At 35.0% G+C, this 21,960-nt stretch overlaps 2 protein-coding genes across 2 annotated transcripts in view; one reads left to right on the top strand and one right to left on the bottom strand.

Moving 5' to 3' along the window:
* The window catches only part of AVEN (apoptosis and caspase activation inhibitor), an 84,773-nt gene that overhangs the window by 37,539 nt on the left and 25,274 nt on the right, over positions 1 to 21,960 (bottom strand). The window lies entirely within an intron of this gene.
* CHRM5 (cholinergic receptor muscarinic 5) overlaps positions 9,516 to 21,960 on the top strand; it is a 48,383-nt gene continuing 35,938 nt past the window's right edge. The window contains exon 1 of the mRNA XM_063160516.1: positions 9,516 to 10,114. The gene's annotated coding sequence lies outside the window, so the exon portion shown is untranslated. The remainder of the gene's footprint in view (positions 10,115 to 21,960) is intronic.

Below are 21,960 nucleotides of genomic sequence, written 5' to 3' on the forward strand. Positions count from 1 at the left end.
CATAATGAAAAAGCAAAGTCTATATTTTCATAACCCCCAGCTGAATGCAAATGGAAAATAATTGCATTAAAGTACTGTTTAAATAACTAGATAATTGTTCAAAGTTATTGGGTCTTTCCAACTGTACATTCCTAATTCAGATGGAGAAAGAAGCACTGGACACTAAGGTGTAAGGGTGCACTTTTTGACCTGTAGTTTCAGTGACAAAACCAGAATTGCATGCCCAAATAGGTGTTTGAATGTGCTATCTGCATTACTCCAGCACTAATCAGGAAGAGGCTAATTCTCTCCTAGGACATCTTTAATTCAGAAACTTTCAAAAATGCAATTTAAGAAATTGTAACTGAGCATAATTAAAACACTCAGCATGCAAACAGGTAAGTATTGCATTATATTTAGATTAGTTTATCCAGCAAATACAGCATCCTTGAAACTGTAAAAGAAACATGAGGTATCAAAATACAGTCTTTCTCAAAATTCTAAAATAATTTTCAAATGAAAGAGAGTTAAGTGGAATCTGTCCCAAATAATTATAAAGGCGTTCTACTGAGGTTTTTTTCCCCAGTTGCCAATGCTGCAGCAGTAAGTCCTCAGGACAGAAAAAAACTCTCAACCAAACACCAAAACCAAACAGAACATCCTCCTTCTGAGACACAATTCTAGTCCTGGCTCCACAAGTGGGCAGAGATAAACTTCAGCTTCCAGGATTCTTTAATTGAATAGTGAAGTGCTGACTAAAATGCAAAAGAATGAATTTCAACAAAGAATGCCCCTACATCTATAAAAAACAGCAAGATAAAGTACTTATGATGGAGAGACATTTGTAAGTTTCTCATCTTTCCTGATTTTTCTGCCTTCCAGTGTGCACTCTCAGTGGTACCTTATTCACTGATGTTCCTCTTCCAAACGAGAGCTGGATTCCTTTATGCTTTAGACTTCCTTATCTATTGTTAGAACTAGCTTTTAAGTAGCCTGTGACAGTGAATTCATTACTTCATTAATTCTTAGTTCTGGCAAAGGTTCCAGTAGGTGCTTTTAAGCTAGTAAAATGATAGGATTAAAATGCATAAACCATAAAAGGTTACTTAATAGACTGGACACTAACAGAGAATTTGGAAAAGCAAACTAAATTCCAGTATCTTTAATATAATGAATTCATTACTTAATGGGCTAGATTTTAAACTGTAGCACTGCAGTAGTCCTTAATTGTGTCCTAATTGTTAGGCAAGTTAGATTATATTTTTTGTGTACAGAATTCACTTGAAAAAAGCCTATAAAATGAGTCTTTAGAAAAACCTGCATACAATCTGAAAGCAGGAAAAAAGGACTTTCTTTTCCTGAATAATACATATATGAAAGCAGAGATACAGCAGGGACATTATTGAGGTGTCCCACCTCTCCTGGAAGACTTCTGAGATCATTCCTCTCTTACTAGGAAACTAGCAAATTTTGTGGCTTTTGTGGGACGGCTCTGCCCTTCTGCCGAATACAAACATCAAGCTCATTTGCCACATCACAAGACAGAGAATGAACCACACAAGATCATTATGAAACCACCTGAATTACAGACATGTGTTCTTCAGACACATGACTATCTGCTGGGTGACATCTACACACATGGCTCACAAACAACATTAGTTAACCTAGGAAAAAGCCTACAGGAAACTAATAACCTTTCAGATAAATCTGAAACTTAAAATTTGAACCTTAGCTTAACAGAATTTCAGTGAAATTAACTTTTATCTATTAGAAAGAAAAGGACACAAAATTTTATATTAGTGAATGTCCAAAAAGCTTTTTCAATTTCAGTAATCTTGCAACCACATAATAATTTTTAAGGGAAATGTTTTCAAAATTATATAAGACATGAAGTAAGAAGAAAGGGGACCTATTGCTGATTGCTTTCTGGAAACAAGCTCTACCTAGGCATTTATAGATAATAGCTTATACAATTTGCAAACCATGGGCTTTTAAAAAAATACGAACCCTGATCTGTACTTCCATTTAAATCTTCCCTTCATAAATATATACTTCCCCTACCTAATCTCTAATATATTGAAGATCAACATAGTACACGTCTTGGAAAAAAGAAAAGCTTTTGCAACAACTGATCCCAACAACCCAGACTATATTAATACTGTTAGTTTTATGCTGCTGTTCTGAGATGCAACTGACATCAAACCTTATCTTTTACCCCAATTGTCACTGAAAAAGAGGGAGATCTTTCAGAGGATTTCTAGCAAAACCTTTTAACTAAGCTCCAATAGCTTAGTTCAATAGCTCCAGAGAACTGCCTTACAGATTTCAAAGTAAATGTAGACAGACTGCAGTTTACCCAAAGCCTGCAACATTCAAGAACTCCTTTCCATGATTCTCCTCATCTGAAGTGTACTATTGAAGAACAGCACCAAGCTAATATCAAGCTAGGATTCTGTTCAGATATTTACTCCTAAGAAGAGTTACAGAGATGAGGCGGAATAACTTCTCACAGCTATGAAGTCTGCAAAGGATGCAAAATTTTCCATTAATTTTTACTTATTACAGAAAGGACAAAATCCTTTACAATGAGAATCACAACAAGACACAAAACCTAGAAAGCAACCAACCCTTCATGCTTAAATTAATCCTCCAGGTCTAATAAACCTCAGAAAATAAAAGCTCCATGAATTCAGGGAATGGAGAAAGTAACAAAAGATGACAGAAGTACAAATGCAGACTTTTGTAAAACCTAGAAAAAGAAATGCTATTTGCAAACACCCTAAGAATGTAGCGCTTTCAAAATAATTTCTTTATGGAGCAGTTAAGCGGATTTTCTTGCAATATTTATAGAGTTTTGACTGTTAAGTCTTATACTCAGTTGGGAAAAAGCTCTCAAAAGCAATTTTCTGGATATGATTTCAAAGCCATGCTATAGAAAACAGTTAACAATTAAACCAATTCTGGCAGAGGAGTGGAAAACACTTAAAGAAGTGAAGCAATAAAAGGGCAATGAATTGTCTGGACATAGGATATCCAGGCTGAATATTTCACCTGTCTAGAATCAAAGAGGAAGTCTGAGCTGAAGGCATCAATGAGCTTCTAAAAAACTATTTATATTCTCAACTGAGAAGTATCTACAACCTTTCCTCAGAATAAAATATACTTAAATAAATACCATCTAACTAGGATGATTAAATTAAATATATTTTCCTTTAAAATCAAAAATCAAAGAAATTTTTCTTTGAAATGAACAGCTGTGATCACTTCAGACCATTGAAATCTAATTAATCTTTCTTTTAAAGTTACACCTTGTTGCTGAAGTTTTACAAACATCAACCAAGGTGATACAAATGTCTAAGTAGCTGCCACTATATTTCATTAGAGTGAAGTAGAACTGTAGATTAACTAAAGGAAATAAAAACATGCTTCAAATTTAAGCAATTTTATGTAAATGAAGACTTCAAAGTGAATTAAAACCAATTTGGGATTAAAAAGAATATGAAAGTTTTGGGGCTTTTTTTATAATATACTGTTATACTGCTTCCTACAGCTAAAGCACATAATTTTGTTTTAGGGGCTAGTGTCTTGCAATACATTTGGCAATAAATAGGCAAAAAAAAAAAAAGGAAAGAAAAATCCCATGAATCCTCACAAGTATATAATTCATAATTATTCAGGGCAGCAAGTTTATGCTGTGCATGCCTTGCCAATTTGCCTGAAATAAATGTGTTTAAATAAAACCCCCAGAATCTATTTGGGTGAAATCTTGTCTTTAAAAGATCTCCCTATCATAGGCTTAGTGAAATCACTCAAGGAGTCACAGAACACCTTCAGCAAATCATGAAACTGCTTTTACATGTTTCCCAGGTTAAACAATTTCCAGATTTCAGAAAGTTGTATTGTAGTTACACACAATTCCCTGCTAAACCTGTATAAGAGGAAGTGCATCTACAATGAATAACTGATTTTTTTCAATACCAGAAACACCCTCTACTTCCTGCCTTTCAAAAATCACCCACCACTTAACATTGCTAGTCTTTATTTAACAAAAAAATAATTATAGAAGTATTGAGGATGTCCAACACTTATTTCTTAATGAGACATGAAACTCAGTTATTAAAAAGGTTATCATTTTCCTGCTTCCAGAAAAGCACCATGTTCACACTAACCTTTTAACTAACAGGAACAGATGGGTCGAACTGGATACAGGCGTGATGGGGCATTGTGGTAGAGCAAAAGAACATGTTGATTCTCATACCTCTGGCAGATGGGAACCAGTCAAAATTAATTTTAGACTAAAAATGTTTCGCTGCTTCTCAGTAAAAAAAAAAAAAAAAAAAAAAAAAAAAGAAAAAAAAACCCACTAGGACCAATATGCTATTTTATACATGCCATCAGAGCTCAGACAACAGCAGCTTTCACAAAGTTGGTACCATACATTAAAACCAATTACATAGACTTACTGTATGCCATTTTTAAGTCTGTGAATAAATTAGAAATTCCTGAAAACAGTAGCTTATAATGGAAGTGCTGACACAACCTTAACTACAGCAGTAAATGTGCTGCTATTATGAAGTTGTTATGGCAACTAGAAAGATCAAACTGAGAGAGAAAGGAAGAATATGCATAAGCAAAACTTCAAAATCTTTGACATGGTCCCCCACAAACTCTTTCAGATTTTGTGGTCACAGTGTTATTGCTCCTTACCTTTATAAAAAACAAAACAAAACAAAGCAAAACAAACAACCAAAAAAAAAATCTGCAAAACTTGCCTTTAACACAGGTGAGCAGTAGGGCTGCCAAAATAGTGTAAAATCCAAAACAAATCCAAGGTCATAGTTTATTTTGTTCATGAACAGTCTAAAAAAATAGAGCCAATTGAAAGATATCTGGCCAGCATCTGGTGAGCACGCATTCATCAGATAACACAAGTTAAAAACAACAATTATGCAAAACTGTTCAGTCTTCAAAACAGTTCCATAATTTGTCACCAATCAGAATATTTTAGTAACAGCAACCTGCTGTAATTTGGATGAATCAAACAGACAGCACATTCACAAATACTGATCCATTAATTAAAATGTGATTAAAAATATAATTGAAGCTCATATATTTGTGAAACAATCATTACTTACCCTTCCTAATACTGTGTTAAACAAAAGCAGAAATTGTTTCTAATATTGAAATAATGGGAAAAACAAATACCAAGACAGTAAAATTTTAATACACAAAAATCTCAAAGTATGATTTCTAAAATAAATTCATTTAGAATGTGTGTCAGCACCCCAGTTACCTTTCTCCACAAAAAAAAAAAAAAAACAGTTTAACTACAAGTCTCATTCTTGCAAAATTTCACTGAAAAAAATTTCCAACAAAATGTTAGTAGCTACCAACCGCAATAGAATTAATGTTAAATTATCATTATTAGGAGTAGCAGTACACATTTTTATTACAGCATTCTGTCCAAAGTCATCTACTAGCAACACTTTGACTTGTAAAGTAGAAAACAAACTATTTCTCTGTCTTTTCAAAGAATTTCATATTAAAGCCGCTTTGTCTCAAGTCTAGCTTTACTGCCATAACTAAAATCTAGGAAACACAAAAGCCCTCAGATGTCTGACATGATAAGAGTTGTGCTAAGTACTTTAACTCACTCATTTCCTAGGTAACAAAAATGCCTTTTCTTCTAAGCTATCTCATTCCATTTCTCTTTTGAGCTTGTTGATCTATATAATTTTCCAGACTATGGGAAATACTCATTTAATGAGAAGAGAATCAATTTTAAGAAATGGTGAGGTATCTACTTTCACTGAGAGCTAACAGATATTGCTGTTAAATTAAAAATAATTTTAAGATTCAGGTTGATAGGTTCTTAAGTCAAAAATTACTCAGTGTTAATTATCCAACTGATTTCAAAATTTTAAAACTTTGAATCCTGTTTTTTATATTCAGACACAACATATTCTATATAAACATTGAAAAATACAGTTTTGCAGATGAACTTCATTTAGCTCGAAGGTAATCAAATGTTCCATTGACGAAAGAGAATTATTTAATCTGCAATAATCAATAATTATTGATATGAGATCACAACAAATACACACACAAACACATTCCCTCCCCCCCACAAAAAGGGACAAAAAAGGCAAAAGAGTATTTTGTTCATAAAGGCAAGAAATACTTCCAGGCAACAAAAGCAGAAATAATGATGACATTTTCTTCAGACCATTAGCTCGTCAGCAATTTAAAAATTCTGATAAATACACCACTTTTCTCTGAAAAGCAACCACTAGTTATCAACCTGCTTGAAGCAAATAATCTTACAGCTCTCTAAAAGCTGAATGACAATATTCAGAAAAAAGGTAAAAATAGGATTTCCATGTGCATAGCTGTTTTTCAAATAAAAGGTAAATACTTGATAAAATTCTCAAAAAGAAAAATGCTTAGAAGTGTTCTCTAACTCTGTGTCTTCTTTTAGGGTTTTTTCAGATTAATTTGCAATAAATTTACAACCATAGTGATTATCATGCATTTTATACGTTGTAAAAATGGTTGATTAAGATACAGCTTTACTGATCACTCAGTCTTATTAGAAAAATGTTTTTTCCAATATATTTGATTAATTACTTTCATACAGTGGGGGTAATATTTGCCCTTTAGGATTTGAAGAACCCATAATTATTAATCGTGAATGGACTAACACAGACAATGCATGGCTTAATACTACTTGTAAAGCTACCCGTTTTGATACTGTAAATATTAAATATCACTGTGAGATTGCGATGAAATTTCAGTGAGCTTTCAAATCAAATACTCACACACTTAAAATGCAAAATGTTTTTAAGAAAGCATTCTGCTCACTTCTTATGCAACTTTTAAAAAGCATTCTTCTTAAAGCAGGTAAGTACATTATTCAACTAGATCAAATTTTCAGGCGCAGAGTTTCAACCTATTGTTAACTAAAGCTACATAGTAGCTTTTTGTGCATAAGACCACTCAAAAAATAGGAACTGAAACAGAAGTCTGTCCAAGTACAGAACTTTTGCCTCACTACAAAGTTAACTTTTCGGCTGTCACAAAGTTATGCAGAAGACAACAAGTCCGTGATCCAAATGAAACAATGCAGAGGGATGCAGCCAGTGCCCTGTGATTCCTTACTACTGGCTAGAGCTGTGAGAACTTCATGTCAACTGATGTTATTCATGGACATGGATTCCCTCATCAGGCCACCCCCTGAGTCCAAGACAACCCAGCTCTGCCAGGAAGTAGTCCCCGAGTGCAGCACGGCCTGTCACACAGTAGATATCCAGTCACAAGATGGATGGAGGCCCTTTGGAGGGCTCAGGGGTGATGCTTGAAGCGTTTGCTACTTCAGTCATACCAGCAACATTCTCCACCACAGATGTTACATATCCACTTTAGTCATGGAGCTTATATATAACTTATTCCTGTTGCAGATTGACCAAACAGAAAAGATTTTCAGAACACCATGCTAAAAATACAATTCTTTGTGCTATATTCAAGGTTAAAATTTTAACCACCTTCATCTTCAGTGTTTGAATTCTTAACACCAATCATGTGTTATCCCAGACTAAAGTTGCACATCAAGATGTCACAATTATTGTCATGCCCTAAATGTTAACATGCTGCTTCATCCAAGTTATCCTAATCCTCATCTCCAGGTGTGAGACAGCACAATACTTCTGATACTACCACACACATAGCTCAGTTTACGTTGTCCTGAAGAGGGGAAAAAAGTGGGAGATATATATATGTATAAATTCTTTTGTTCTTCAGGACTTCTTCAGGGAATAATCACAGGGGATATTTGAGTCCTCTGTTTTGGGATTTGCAAAGGGGGAAACAGACCAGGCTATTGTTTGTCTCCCAGAAGATTCTCTGAGAATATAGGTTGTGCCTTGTCAGATTCCAATTACTTGTAAGGTTTTCACAAGAATCAACACTTTTATGAAATACAGTAATAAATTTAGGACACTTTCAGTTCGGGTTGGGCATCAACTCCATGCACGGACTGTACATGTGAAGACAGAAATAATGAGAGAGAAAGTGTTAATATTATTTCAGAAAGTATGTCTCATTGCAGTACTTTCAGCACTGGAATGCACTATCATCTACTCATTGTATCCTTGGCAACTCGACTTGTTATCTAAAGAGACAAAATTGACAACTTAGATTTAAAGTTACAGGCATCATATATTTCTAGGCTTGGATTTGGTCTGGAGCTAGATAGAATACAAGCTAGAGACCAAAAATATTCCAAAAGTTATTTGATGTGATATAAGGGCATAATAGTGCTCATGATTTTTGACTGGATAAACCAGAAGAAGCTTTATCCAGATGCTCTCCATCATTCCCTAATAAGGAACATGAAGATAAGTTTTCCTCTTCAGTGATGAGAGAAGTTCCTCATACTTAGAGTAAACATGTACAAACCAGCAGAAGCAGCCCTTTCTCCCAACACCTTTTTGGTGGGGTTTATATTTCACCCTGGTTTTAAAGGAGTCATCATCTTATCTTTTCTTCACCTTCAAGGTATAGAAAGTAAAAAAAGAAATAAATTGATTGCAAATATTTTCTTGTCAATAAATTTAAAAGTTACACTAAAGAAGATTCTGCGAGGAAAAAAAACCTATTTTGAGGAAAAGTTCTAAACATTGCATTATTTTCCCCACAATCATCATACGTTGCCCTTAACAACATTGATACTGTGAATGAAGATTTTTATCCATCATACTTTATATTTATGAAGGCTTATGCTACACTGAAGTGAGTTCTTCAAAATATATTAATTTTTTCCATATTAGCCTTGAGAGAGCAGTTCCTCAACATTAAATCACAGAATATAAATTTCTAAATTAATTAGAAATGGATTTGTGAGTGTCTTTAATACAAAGTGTGTGATGAGTTTGAGCATAATCTTCATACAGAGAATCCTTTAAAAAACATTTTTTTTAAATGTTAAAGTTTCCCTTTTGCAGAGATAAAAAAAAGAAATGTGTGGGTTTAATCTATAAATTAAATTATAAATGAAAACCTACAAGACAACAGTCAGGCTCCCCAAATGAAAGGCTACATGAAGCAAAACACAAACCATGATTTTTAAAGCAGATCTGTTAGAACATCTTTTTTATAAAAAGCAAGCTTTGAATAGACCTTAACCTGCCTGGAGTTTTTAACCCTATGAATGACACCCACCCTGTCATAACCCTCTGGTCTGTTTTACCTGATCATATCCCAAAACAGCAGGCTTTTTCCTGGTTTGTTTCTTAATGACAAGCTGTTATAACACAGAGAACCTATCAAACCTAGTATTATCCTCTGCTGCTTTTTTCTTCTAGTACACACTGCCGTCCATCAGAAGAAATAATTAATGGTTCTATTATGCATGAAAGTGTCATCCTGTCAGTTCAGTGACTGGTTTGAATAGCTCATATCTGCCACTCATTCATGCCATGCGTGCTTACTGTCCTGAGAGATGACAAAACACTACACCCTTTAGGATTTTTTCCCCCCACTCTCTAAAGCAGCATTTCACATCTGTGTCTGACAGAAGCATGAGGAGCTGAGAGAGGCAGACCTTCATCATCCTTCACAGAATAATGTTGCATGGATTAAAAGTTAAGATCTGATGTCTACTGATCCTGTATATTTCCTACAAAAATCTAAAATGTGAAGGGAAATAACTTTTCAGTGTTGGAATAGCACCAGAAAACAGATGGAATTTACTGCATAGCAAATACTTCAATTATTTTTTAGATGGGTGCTGAATACTTGAGTTGACTGGGGTCGGTGCATTTGCCTTTTTTTTCATATGTTTTTTGGTTGGGAGGGAAAGATGCAAAGTTCACAGGTCCTTTCTGTTACCTGAGCAGGGCAGAATTAACAAAAATCCTGAATGCAGAGGAACTCAGATACTGAAGATACCTGGAAATAAACTGGAAACAACCAATACCACAAGAGCAAAGCAGCAGTGAACAAGAAGACACTGTGAAAAAGAAATCACAAGACGAGAGTGCACAATGCATTTCAAATAGAAAAAAGCTTCCTATCTGCTGAGTGAGTCTCAGTATATTCTGACAGAGCACAGACAAAGCTTCAATCAAGTATCTCCTAGGTAAGTTTTTATTTCATATTTACTTGCTTATCATATCAACATATACTTTAATGTATTAAAAAGAAATCAATTAATTTCAAATTTTTTATACTAACACCGAAGTTTAAATTTTTCAATGTCAGATGTTTGATGTTCTTAGATTTCCTATACTGTAAAAATAACATCTCTCTTTTGATGCTAAGGTTTTTCAAAGGAAAAACTCTTAAATGATCTCTTGACTTATACCAGAGTGAAATATTTCTTAAGATTTAAACCCTTTAAAATATTTTAATACATATTTCCATGCATGGTTGTTTAAGAAGTAATTTTTTTAAAAGCCATGCTTCTGTTAATAGTACCACGAAACATTTACTGCACTTCATTATCTATTTAATCTGGCAAAGCAAACAACATTTTGCACCACAGCAGCAGATGTAAGAGGATATCTTTTATTACAGAATAATAAATCTCTGTTTATATAAAGAATATTAAATACAGCTAGAAGTGTTGATCAGTTATTTATGAAAGGCAAACCTACAGCACAGTGAGGAAACAGCACCATGTTAATGCACTCCAAGGTACTGTGTACATAGTGTCAATAAGAACACTGGACATCCATCTCCAAGTTAAACTATTAAAAAGAAGGTGCAGGTCATCTCATTTTTTCCCTCATTTACAGCATTCATGTGAATCACACAGACATGAATTCTACATGAAAATAGCATGCAAAACATTTCAGAATAAGATTCTACCATCTATTAGGGCTTGAAAAATGAACACTATACCTTTTAATCAAAAAATTACACTTAGAAGTCATAGAGAAAGATACATTTGCTCAGAAACAAAAACCTCCCCCAACTCTTTAAATTCAAAAAGCATTAAGAATTTTACATCGTTGAACATACTATTTATATTATCACACTGGTCAAATCTGTAATCAATAGCAGCTTTGAAAAACTACATCTTTGCTACTACTGTCTTTTATTGTTTTCGCACTGTTTTTTCTATTTATTAAGATGCAATATTTCTTCTAGCATTGTTTTAAGTACCTCTTCTACTTCTCTCTGTATCACTTCCCTTGTTTCTATTTAGGACATCTGATTATATGATATTCTTATTTAATATAACCTTCAGTTCTTTCTGGCTTTTTTTCTTCTTATGTTTTGCTAACTCACTAAAACAATATCTCTCTTGCTTGATGATTGCTAAAGGCAGACAAATTTGCCATTCACAAATACCCATTATGAACCCTTCACTTATGTACAAAGAATTCTAGCAAGGGCTAGAAAACTGAACTTACTTGCCAAAGACTGGTAGAATAGTATGAGACTAAAAACTCAAGTTGATATGAGACAAGGCTCATCGTAGTATGAAGAGTCAACAACATACTCCCAAAACAACGGCAGGATATGTGAAACAACTTCTTCAAGAAAGAGGTCACCTCATGCATATTAATGTGGTATACTTTATATATCTGAAACTTGTTCTTCTAGTCACACTTTTCACTGTCATGGCAGGGGGGAAAACCCATTTCTCTAAGCATACTTAAGTGTTCTACTTAATACAGGCAAAGACATTTCTATTATTCTAACCCTTTCCCATTTTCCCATTTGCTGTATTTAATGAGAACTTGATGGAATTTTTACTAGTGCACCCATAACTCAGCCATTTTGTTGACAGGTTCCAGCACTCTCTGTATTTCCCCAGTTTCTGTTCCTTTTCTCTCAATTATTTTTTCCCACGTCTCACTTCACATATCACCCTGATCCAGTAAGAATTCCTCCTGCCTCCTTACAGCTCCTATACAACATGCACTGATAATTTGTCTCACATCCAACACACCAGGAAAAAAAATCATAAGTGAGGAAGCAGGTTCTGTACAATATAAACTAAAATAATATGGCTGTAAGTTTCAATAGAACCAGCTCACAATTTCCATAACTTGAACCATCAAAGCCTACTATAAGTCAATAATATTTGCAACAAGCAGCAAATGCAATACAGATTCTGTCAGCTGACTTCAGAAGACAGCTTTGTATCTGCTAGATATGGTTTAGAGTTGAATATTAAAAAAGAAAGAAAAATAAGAACTGGAATTCAGCTTTTTTTTTCACAAAGTACTGCTGTCACACTAGAAGTTTTGTTAACGTGAATGTTTTCTGAGTTTTTTGCCTTCTCTTTTGTAAAAGATACTGCTTACCATGGCTTAAAAATAAAACAAAACAAACACCCCCCCCCCAAAAAAAAAAACAACAACACTCCAAACTGTAAATATGCCAGCTAATGAACATCCTTATTTAAGAAAAATCAGGTGATTATTCAAAGATCTCAAAAGGCTTACTCAAAAGCTTGTGTTTTAGAAACTTCAGAACTAAGAACTGCACTTAAGGCTTTGTGACTTAAGAACTGCATTAACTCTGTTGAAAATATGAGAGGGCTAAGAACAAGTGGAAAGCTTACTTGTAGGAAGAAGAACTGGATACAACTAATATTTTTTCAATATGTAATATTTTTGAAAGGTGGATTTTTTCAGATGTATTCATTAATATTTTTAAGTCATCAAGACAAATGCTATTTTTAAGTGCATTCTTTCTCTCACTTATCCTCAAAGTATTTGGATGTATTAACTAAATGAACAGCTTATTATTAGTTCCAAAACCTAATCTCCCATGAAACCAGAAATAAATATCAAAGAATCACAGAATATGCTGAGTTGAACAAGGATCACTGAGTCCAACTACTTCCCTTGTACAGGATCATTCCCAAGAATCACACCGGGTGCCCAAGATGACAAAATATTTTCCAAAATATATAATTATGTAAAATCATATCACCTGAAGGCAGTAAGTCAATATTTATTTTTCCACCTTTATCATAATCAGTTGTTTAAGGATCACTAAGCATCTGACAAGGATATCTTTTCATTTCCACTCTTTATTGAGTTGTTTGTATATGTGAAATGAATAAACCACATCACAAAATAACAGGCAATTGCCCAAAACCAAAACATCTGCTTAGCAAATGGCACATGTGGTCCATATATATGGGACCCCCTTCCCAATTAATTCAATAAGTAACAAAAATTGAAGTGGTAAGGTATGGTTTAATAAGTCTTTTTAAAATCGTCCAAATTAGACACAAACCAAAGTGCCAACTGCCTGTTCTGGGCAGCTATCAGCTAAAAGAAATCCACAAATAGGAGCTCAGACTTGGAGGTACGTGCATTGCTGAGCTGTTGGCCTGTCTTCTGCATTCACATTCACATCTATCAAGACCACTATAGTACAGGTAAAACATAAGGTACATTTACACTTCCATCCTCTTATTAAAAGAACTTATATAAGCTAATAGAAAGTAAGGAGCTAAATCCAGAACTTATGCTCCTATAGTTAAATCACTGATGCAGTAAATCTATTTCACCTGGAGTTACAAAGGAACACAAAATTCACCACAGCCATTTATATCTCTCTCAAGCCCTTCATTAAATAATCCCCTGACTCCAAAAATTACTGCAATGAAAAAAAAGGCACTAAAACACTTCAAACCATTTGCACTATAAATACATGAGGGTCGTATTATCCAGTACTGCCAGCCAGGTGGAAAGAGCTATATTTCAAAAAGCCAACCTGACTGATATTGGTTACATTCATATATATCTATTTTTTCATCTACATTCATTTTTTTCATATATATTCATATATAGAGAGTTGATGGGTTTAGGTTTTTTGTTGTTGTTGTGTAGTTTTTTTGTTGTTTGCTTGTTGGGGGGGTTTTGTTGTTTTTTGGGGGTTTTTGTTTGGTTGGTTGGGGGTATGTTTGTTTGGGGGTTGTTTGTTTGTTTGTTTGTTTGTGGTTTCTTAATAAAGAAGCAGAGCCAGTTCACACAAAACCAGTATATGACTACAGGTGAAAATGCACGGAGCAGACATTCAGGCCTCTATAAGTACAAACTCTGATTTAAAACGGAAGCATGAGGGCCTATATACATTTATATACTGGCATATATATATATATATATATATATATATATTTATATTTTTTACAAACATTTTAAACTGGCAGATATAAACTTCTTTGGGATGGATCTGATATAGAGCAGCATCTGCATAAAAGGAAGCTTTGTTACAGCAGATGCAACTGCATGTTCCTGGCAACTCAACCTGCAGCCCAACAGCCTCGACAGACATCTGCTCAGCTCATTCCTCTTTCTTTGTGATACCTGGTCCTGGACCAACTTTTAGGTCCTGCAAGGGCTGCCTCCACACTTTAAATCTCAATTAACCAAACCTGTTAGCTTTTCCATTCTTTTTTTTCCCAGAACTGAAATCAAATTAATGGATCTACAGTTACCTAAATAGTTCCATTTGATAGGATGTATTCACTTCTAGAAAGACATTCCCTAGTGTTCTTCAATATTCCTGACACTGTGAGACATTTAAAATATCCATTTGTATAGTCTGCCTCAATGACAGTTTTGATGCTTTACAAGGAATTCAGCTTGCTATTCTTCTGTTATACACTTATATATCAATCAGTGGTGAAGCCAGCAAGCATGTTAAAAATCTTAAAATTACAGGAAAGTGAATTCTTTATGGGACCTCAATACCTTCCAACAAATTTGAACTAACATATCAAACTTTAAATATTAATTTAATGATTCTGCAGCTTGCAAACAGGGAAGAAAGAAGCACATCACTTGGGAAAGGTCACCAGAAGCTTCCTACAGCCCCAAATTCTGTACAACAATAACCAAGAGCATGAGTCTAGAGATGACTGAAAACAGGGCACACACAGGGATACTTCCTCAGTATTACTCTGCCTGCCACCAGCTATTTGCAGTTCAGGGATTTTTTGAGCCTGAGATAATGCCTTATTCATAAGACCACCCTCAAAGTATTTCTCCAGTAGTTTTTGAACCAGCAAAAACTTTCAGTTTCCACAAGATCCTATGACAAATTTCCATATTTAATTATGAGTTACATCAAAAATACCTTTGCTTTGAATTTGCTGCCAGATAGCTCCATTCAATATTCCCTACTTCTTCCACTAGCAGAGACAATAATAATTTCTTATTTATCATACTAATCATTCCATGATTTCACAGAAGGCTATGGCATAATATTTTCATCTGTCTTTGCAGTTGAAATCGTCTTAGCCTTGCTTTATATGTAAATTCTTCCAATACTGTTGGTTGCCCTGCTGGCCTTTGCTGTGTCTTCTCAATGCTACTGTTTCCTTGTGGAGCTTCTGGGATCGAAAGTACAAAAAGCTACACAATGCGCCTGTGTCACTGACTTATATGGTGACACCATATAAAATTTTCTATTTTCTTCTCTATTCTTTTCCCAGTTTCTGCAGCTCACTTGCTTTCAACTAAGGAGGAATAACAATCATCTCAGATGACTTTAAAGGTATAGGAACTGTTTACATGCACACACGCACATACTGTACTTCACTTAATCTTCATCTGCAGAGAATATGTCATTTTTGTGGAGTCTTTTTCCTACAACTCTCTGCAATCCTCAGGCTACACAGAATTAGAGGAAAAATAAGATACACACTTTTAAAAGTGAAGGTAACAACACATGAGATCAATGCAAGAGCTTTAGGTGATTCTCCACCACTGAAATTCATAAAATCACAGAATGGTTAGGGTTGAAAAGGATCTCTGGAGATCACCTAGGGCAAGCTCCCAGCTAAACAAGATTCACCTAAAACAGGTTGCACAGGAACTGGTCCAGGCACATGTCAAATATCTCCAGAGAAGGGAGACTCTACAGTCTCTCTAGGCAACAGTTCCAGCGTCCTGGCACCCTTGAAATAGTTTTTTTCTCCTCTTCAGATGAAACTTTCTGTGTTTCAGTTTATACCTGTTGCCCCTTGTCTTATCACTGGCCAATTGAAAAGAGTCTGGCCCCATCCTCTAGTCACTTGTCCTTCAGATATTTTCATATGCACTGATGAGGTCCCCTCTCAGTCATCTCTTTTGCAGGTTAAACAGGCCCAGCTCCCTCAGCCCTTTCTCATAAGAGATGTTGTCTTGCTGCTCCTTCACTGGACCTGCTCCAGTAACTCCCTGTCTCTCTTGTCCTGAGGAGCCCAGCACTGGACACAGCACTCCAGGTGAGGCTCACCAGGGCTGGGCAGAGGGGCAGGATCCCCATCCTTGATCTGTTGGCCACGCTCCTCCTAGTGCAGCCCAGGATCCCATTGGCCTTCTTGGCCACAAGGACACATCACTGGCTCAGGGACAGTTTGTAGTCCACCAGCACACCCAGGCCCTTCTCCACAGAGCCACTTCAGCAGGCTCAGGTCAACCTTAGCCTGTGCTAGTCCATGGCGTTATTCTTCCCCTGCTGCAGGATCTTACACTTATCTTTGTTGAGTTTCATTAGGTTCCCCTCTGCCCAGCTCTCAAGCCTGTCTAGGTCACACTGGATGGCAGCACAGCACTCTGGGGTATCAGTCCCTCCCCACAGTTTGGTATTCTGTCCCTCCATGCAGGTCATTGATCAGTAAGTTCGAGAAGACCCAGTACCAAGCCCTGGGATGCAATGCCAGCTACAGCCCACTAACTACACTCCATGGCACTGATCACAACCCTCCAAGGTCTGCCATCCTGCCAGTTCTCAATCCACCTCTCCATTCACTCATCCAGCCTGCATTTCCTGAGTTTAACTCTGAGGATGTTGTGGGACACATGTCAAAAGCCATGTCGAAGTCAAAGCAGACATGTTTAAATCAAGACTGACAAGAGCTTTTGACAGCAGCTGCAGTAAGAGATCTGCCTTAAGTCAAACAGTAACTAGTTCTCAACTTGCTTTGATGACTGCTCATTTTATTCAGAAAAGTTCACCCAATCACAAAGGGTTTCCTTGGCTTTATAATCTATGAATTTTACTGGCTATGCTGGGGTTAGCCTTTCATCTAAGATTTAGAGAACCTTGCTGACTATCTTTCAAGTCAGTAAGGAATTTGAGCTAGAGAAAAAACAAGAGCAAGTTTCCCTTCCTCAATTTTCACCAAACTTTACTGAAACTTTTTTTTTTAATTATGCTTGCTATTTCACATGTTTCGCAAGTTAAAAAAATGAAGGAACTATACTTGATCTTTCTTGGTAGTATTTTATCTCTAAAATCTAAAAGCAAATAATGGCAAATATTATTTCATTAACAATTAAATTATATATGTTTTAAAAACATCTTGCAAGGAGAGGAGACAATTGAATAATTTCTAAGTTTAGTTGAGACCAACTCTCAGAACAGAGCTGTTTTTTTTAATTCATGCTAAAATTTGGACCATAAATATTCTTTTCCCCTACTGAGCAAGTTTGTAAAAACAGGTCTTTAATTCACACTCCCCATTTTGCATCCCAAATTGGTTCTACGGTTCACTTCCTCAGATTCCTATAGTCACTGAAGCAGTAGAAAATGGTAGTATGTTAAAACACTTTAAAGAAGAAAAAATTGCAAATAGAAACCTCCAAAAGGACAAAAGACTCTTCAATTACTAAATGAGCAGACAAAAGAAAGTTCACATGCACTGAAACAGGTAAACTATTCTGAAGCACAGGCACTAAACACAAATAATCACTAGGGTTTTTTTGTTGTTGAGTTGGGTTTTTTTAAACAAAAAGATAACATGACCAAATCAAACATTTTAGACACTTTAAAATGCTTTGTCTCTAGTTAAATGTTTACTTTACACAGAGATATTTACAAAGATCAATTTTTTTTGACAAGCTAAACTATGCTTGTAAGGTAAAGGTATGAGATCTGATGCTTTCAGATCATATTTCTACAAGTTAATTTAGTTTTCTCATATTTGTAGGCAATTTTCCTCTAAGAGGCTAGATTATTCTTCCTGGAGATTTCTACTCCTCCTTCTTATTCTTCCTCCTCCTTTTTTTATAATCAAATACAGCTCAGAGAAATAAAATTGTCTGTGAGACAGAAATAAATAAAACTAAGAGTAAGGAAACAATTAATAAGGCATTATGAAAGGAATAACAAAAGAAACATAAAAGGGGCAGACAGAACATGTGGAGTTACACAAAAGAAACTTTAAAGCAAGAAAGGCTGTAGACACTTATTTGCATTAGAAAATTCACTTGTTATCAATATTCTAACTGCAAATATACATTAAGACGAATCAGAAGTAGGCTTTAATCCAACTTAACCCAATACACATGCATGCTACCACCCTTACTATTATCAATCGCAATTCTAGTATTTTACTGATTCTGCAAGATCTTTCCCTTCTCACCAGCTGCTCCATTTCATGTTCCTGCCAGCTTTTTTGCACCATTCATGTAGTCCAATCAGGCAATGAGATCCATGTCTGGTGATGGGCCAAAATCCATAATATCACTCAAGTGTCTTTCAAACTTTTTTCTTCAAAAGAGGGGAGGTGATCTTAGTTTATTATCAAGGCCAGAAACAAAATATAAAGTAATTTCAAATTCTGTCATGGCAAATTCTATCTTCTATCGACTTTTGAAACATTAAGCCCACCTAGAAGGAAAAAAAAAAAACAAACTAACAAGCCACCCTTGTAAGGAAGTCAGGGAAGAAGTGCTGTTTTCCATTACAAACACTTTGTGTATTTCCTTGGGCATTGGAAAGGTGACAGTGAACACAGCAAAGAGAGTATCTTAACCTGAATAATATAAATTGTATAGACTTGCTGTCTGGAACTGTTACTCTTATACCCCTAGCACTTTATTTATTCAAAAAAGAATCTAACTCAGATTACCTCCCATTACCAGTGAACTGTTAATTTATAACACTTGCCTTTCCAAAACTTCCTTTCTGCCAGCATTTTCCCAGCAGAAGGTTTACTAAGTGTCTTGAATAAAGGCCACTAACCTTTATGACACAAAAATCAATAGAATTATATCATGATTTTAAATCATTTCCATCTTGAAATAGTTCTTCCACCTTGCCCCGTTTTATTTCATAGCAAGATGATATACAATTTTCAGCGACACATTTTCTGTATATTGAAGCACACGTATATATTCAGTCAAAGAAACTCATATTGTCACAAACTGTTTCCAGTTAACAGTATAAAAAGAAGTAAAGAAATCACTTTTATAATCCCAATTATCTGGAGCATATTCAGAAATATCATGCTTTGTAAACTCAGACAATGAGTGTGTACTGTCAAAGGAAGGTCATCTGACTCACATTCCACTAAAAGTTGAAAATTAAGTCAGAATCAAAGAAAATATAATTCTTCCCCACTTGCACCCTATCCTTACCCTCCAACATGACTTCTATTAAAAGAGTTTTTAGTTCACAATTTTACACATGCAAGGGCTTGGTTTGCAAGAAAGGACAACAAAGAAATACAAAGAATTCCCTTGAGGCTGGAAGAGACAGTTAATACAACTCTTGTTTTAAAACAAGCTTTGGCAAGGCTCAATGTATCTTTGACATTCTTCAGGAAAATTACTCAAATCTAGACAAAAAACAAGCTGTTTCAGAAAAAAAAAGTCTTTGAAGTGCTAAGAAGAACCATCTTCCGATACAACACCCAGAAACACTGATGATGCCACTTCCCTGATGAGCTGAGAGTGAACAATAAATAGGCAAGAGAACATAGAACAGATGAGGAACTAACAAGTGATTTGGACAAAAATATGAGGCAGGGGAAGGGTAAAGAGAAAGCCTAGACTAGAAGTTGGATGTAGGAACCAGGAATTCTTGAGCAATAGGATGAGACCAAAGAAAAAAACAACCTCAAAATTAATAGGTGTGACTAAAGTACACTAAAACCAAAAGCATTAAAAGAAGAGCAGGACAAGGAGAGACCAAGCCATCAAGACCAGATTTGAGGAGAAATTTCAGGATTACACATGGAATAAGAAGAAAGGAGGAGCCATAAATGAGATTAAGGAAGAAACAGGCACTCCATATCCTTTAGAACACTATCCTCTTCACAGCCCTTCTTTGACTCCAAAACTGATGCTTAGAAACAGCACTATTCCTTGCAAATGAATTTCTGACACTATTTCTAGAATAGGTTTCACCATCTCATGGTGGTTCACATGCAGGCTGGTCTCAACACTTTGGAACATCAATCGATGAACAAGGAAACATTCCTATTACACTTATTTTGTTTGTTAACAGATACTAGGAATAAATGCACACTTATGAGAAACAGAACAGCAAATGCAGTCTGGTTTCTGCAATTAAACTAATCTGCTGCATCTGACAGTCTTATTTTTACCATAAACAAAAACGTCTAGCTTTAGAAAACTCTGTAGAATTTCTATTTTGTTTCTCTCTCTAATGTAAACTGCTGAGAGATGGAACAAAAATGTTACGATTAAAACAAACACAGCTCTTCCAAATCAATCAACATCTTTTAGTATTACCATAGAAGTGATATCTATTAATGTCATTATTGGAAAAGAAACAGTACTTTATCAATAAGAAAAAAAAATGTGGCTACTTTAAAAAGTCTACAGTCTAATTCAGGTGATTTAACAGTGGTCAGAATTTAACAGAATCAAAATGTAAAAAGGAAACCAAAAGAAAAGAAAAATCAAATCAATCAAATGTCCTACGCAGCAATAATGAAAATAAAAAAGTTTTAAAAGGCTCCAAGCAGGGAATTGAACAAAATAAATAAAAAGCAGTAAAAACAGGAGAAAAGTGAACAAGAATGTCATGGCAATAACACACTGAACTTTGGAAGTGAATACTGGAATAAGAAACGTACAATCTTAATACCAATCTTAATACCAGAGTAATTCAGTTTTGGTGAGGGGATTTCAGTGGCAGAAATGTCAGAGATGATATGGCAGAAACACAGTTGACCAAGATGAGGCCTAATCAGGAAGAACAGTTTTAGGGGCTTTGTAAAAACAAAGGAAATTATTAAACTAGAGAAACAGTCAATCAGGTGAATAGACATTTTTATTTACGTCTCAAACCTACAAATTCAAGTAGTGTACATGAGAACAGCAAGACACAAATAAGAACAAATTGCTCCACATTTAAACAAACTGATTTGTGATTTCATACCAAAACATACTTCAACACAATTCAGCAGAATTTCCATCAATATAAAGTAGCAGCAAAAGATTAAGAACTCAGAGTTAGAGAAGGATATTGGCCAGAAAACCTTTTAAATCCAGAAATCTGAAACTTCACAAATAAATTACTGTACTCAAGATGTGAAAAGTTAAAAGAATGGGGAAAAACTTACCACATTGATTTTAATGGGAATAAAATTTAACCCCTTTAGTCTCTGAATCTTAACTCTATTCAATTCTAAATCATAAAGCACCCAAATTTCTCTGAAATATTGAAATCCTTCAGATTTTTTAAATTACTTACCAGTAATTACACAGTATTACCATTGATACTTAAAGCCACATAGCTCTAAGACATCAGAATGTTAAAATAAAGAGATGTTATCCTACATTTATATTCAAATCATGGAGTCACGTTATACTTCCACACTTCAATCATAGTTTGGGTTACATTTTAGATAAAACTTAGGAGGGATAAAGGCTCAGATATGAAAGCATACATAATGAGCACGGACTACCTATTACAGGAAAACACATTTATCAAGAAAATGCAATTAATACTTAAAATCTGGCATGTCTTATTTTTAGTTCAGACAAAGAAAAACAAAAGAAAAAAAGACAGCTTGGCTTGTCTGATTAGAAAAAAAAAAAGAGATGAATTTCTGTAATGTTAGGAACAGTTTAGGAAGAAGCACTGAGCAGATGGAGAACCAGCTTTCACTGATGCCAAGTCCTGTGATTTCAATGCAAATCTTTACTGTGAAAGGGTTTTTTTCTGTTTGTTTGGGACAAGAAAAGGAGTACAGGAGAGAACATTTTTTTG

The sequence above is a fragment of the Melospiza melodia genome, chromosome 6, assembly GCF_035770615.1.
Source record: "Melospiza melodia melodia isolate bMelMel2 chromosome 6, bMelMel2.pri, whole genome shotgun sequence".
Taxonomy (NCBI): domain Eukaryota; kingdom Metazoa; phylum Chordata; class Aves; order Passeriformes; family Passerellidae; genus Melospiza; species Melospiza melodia.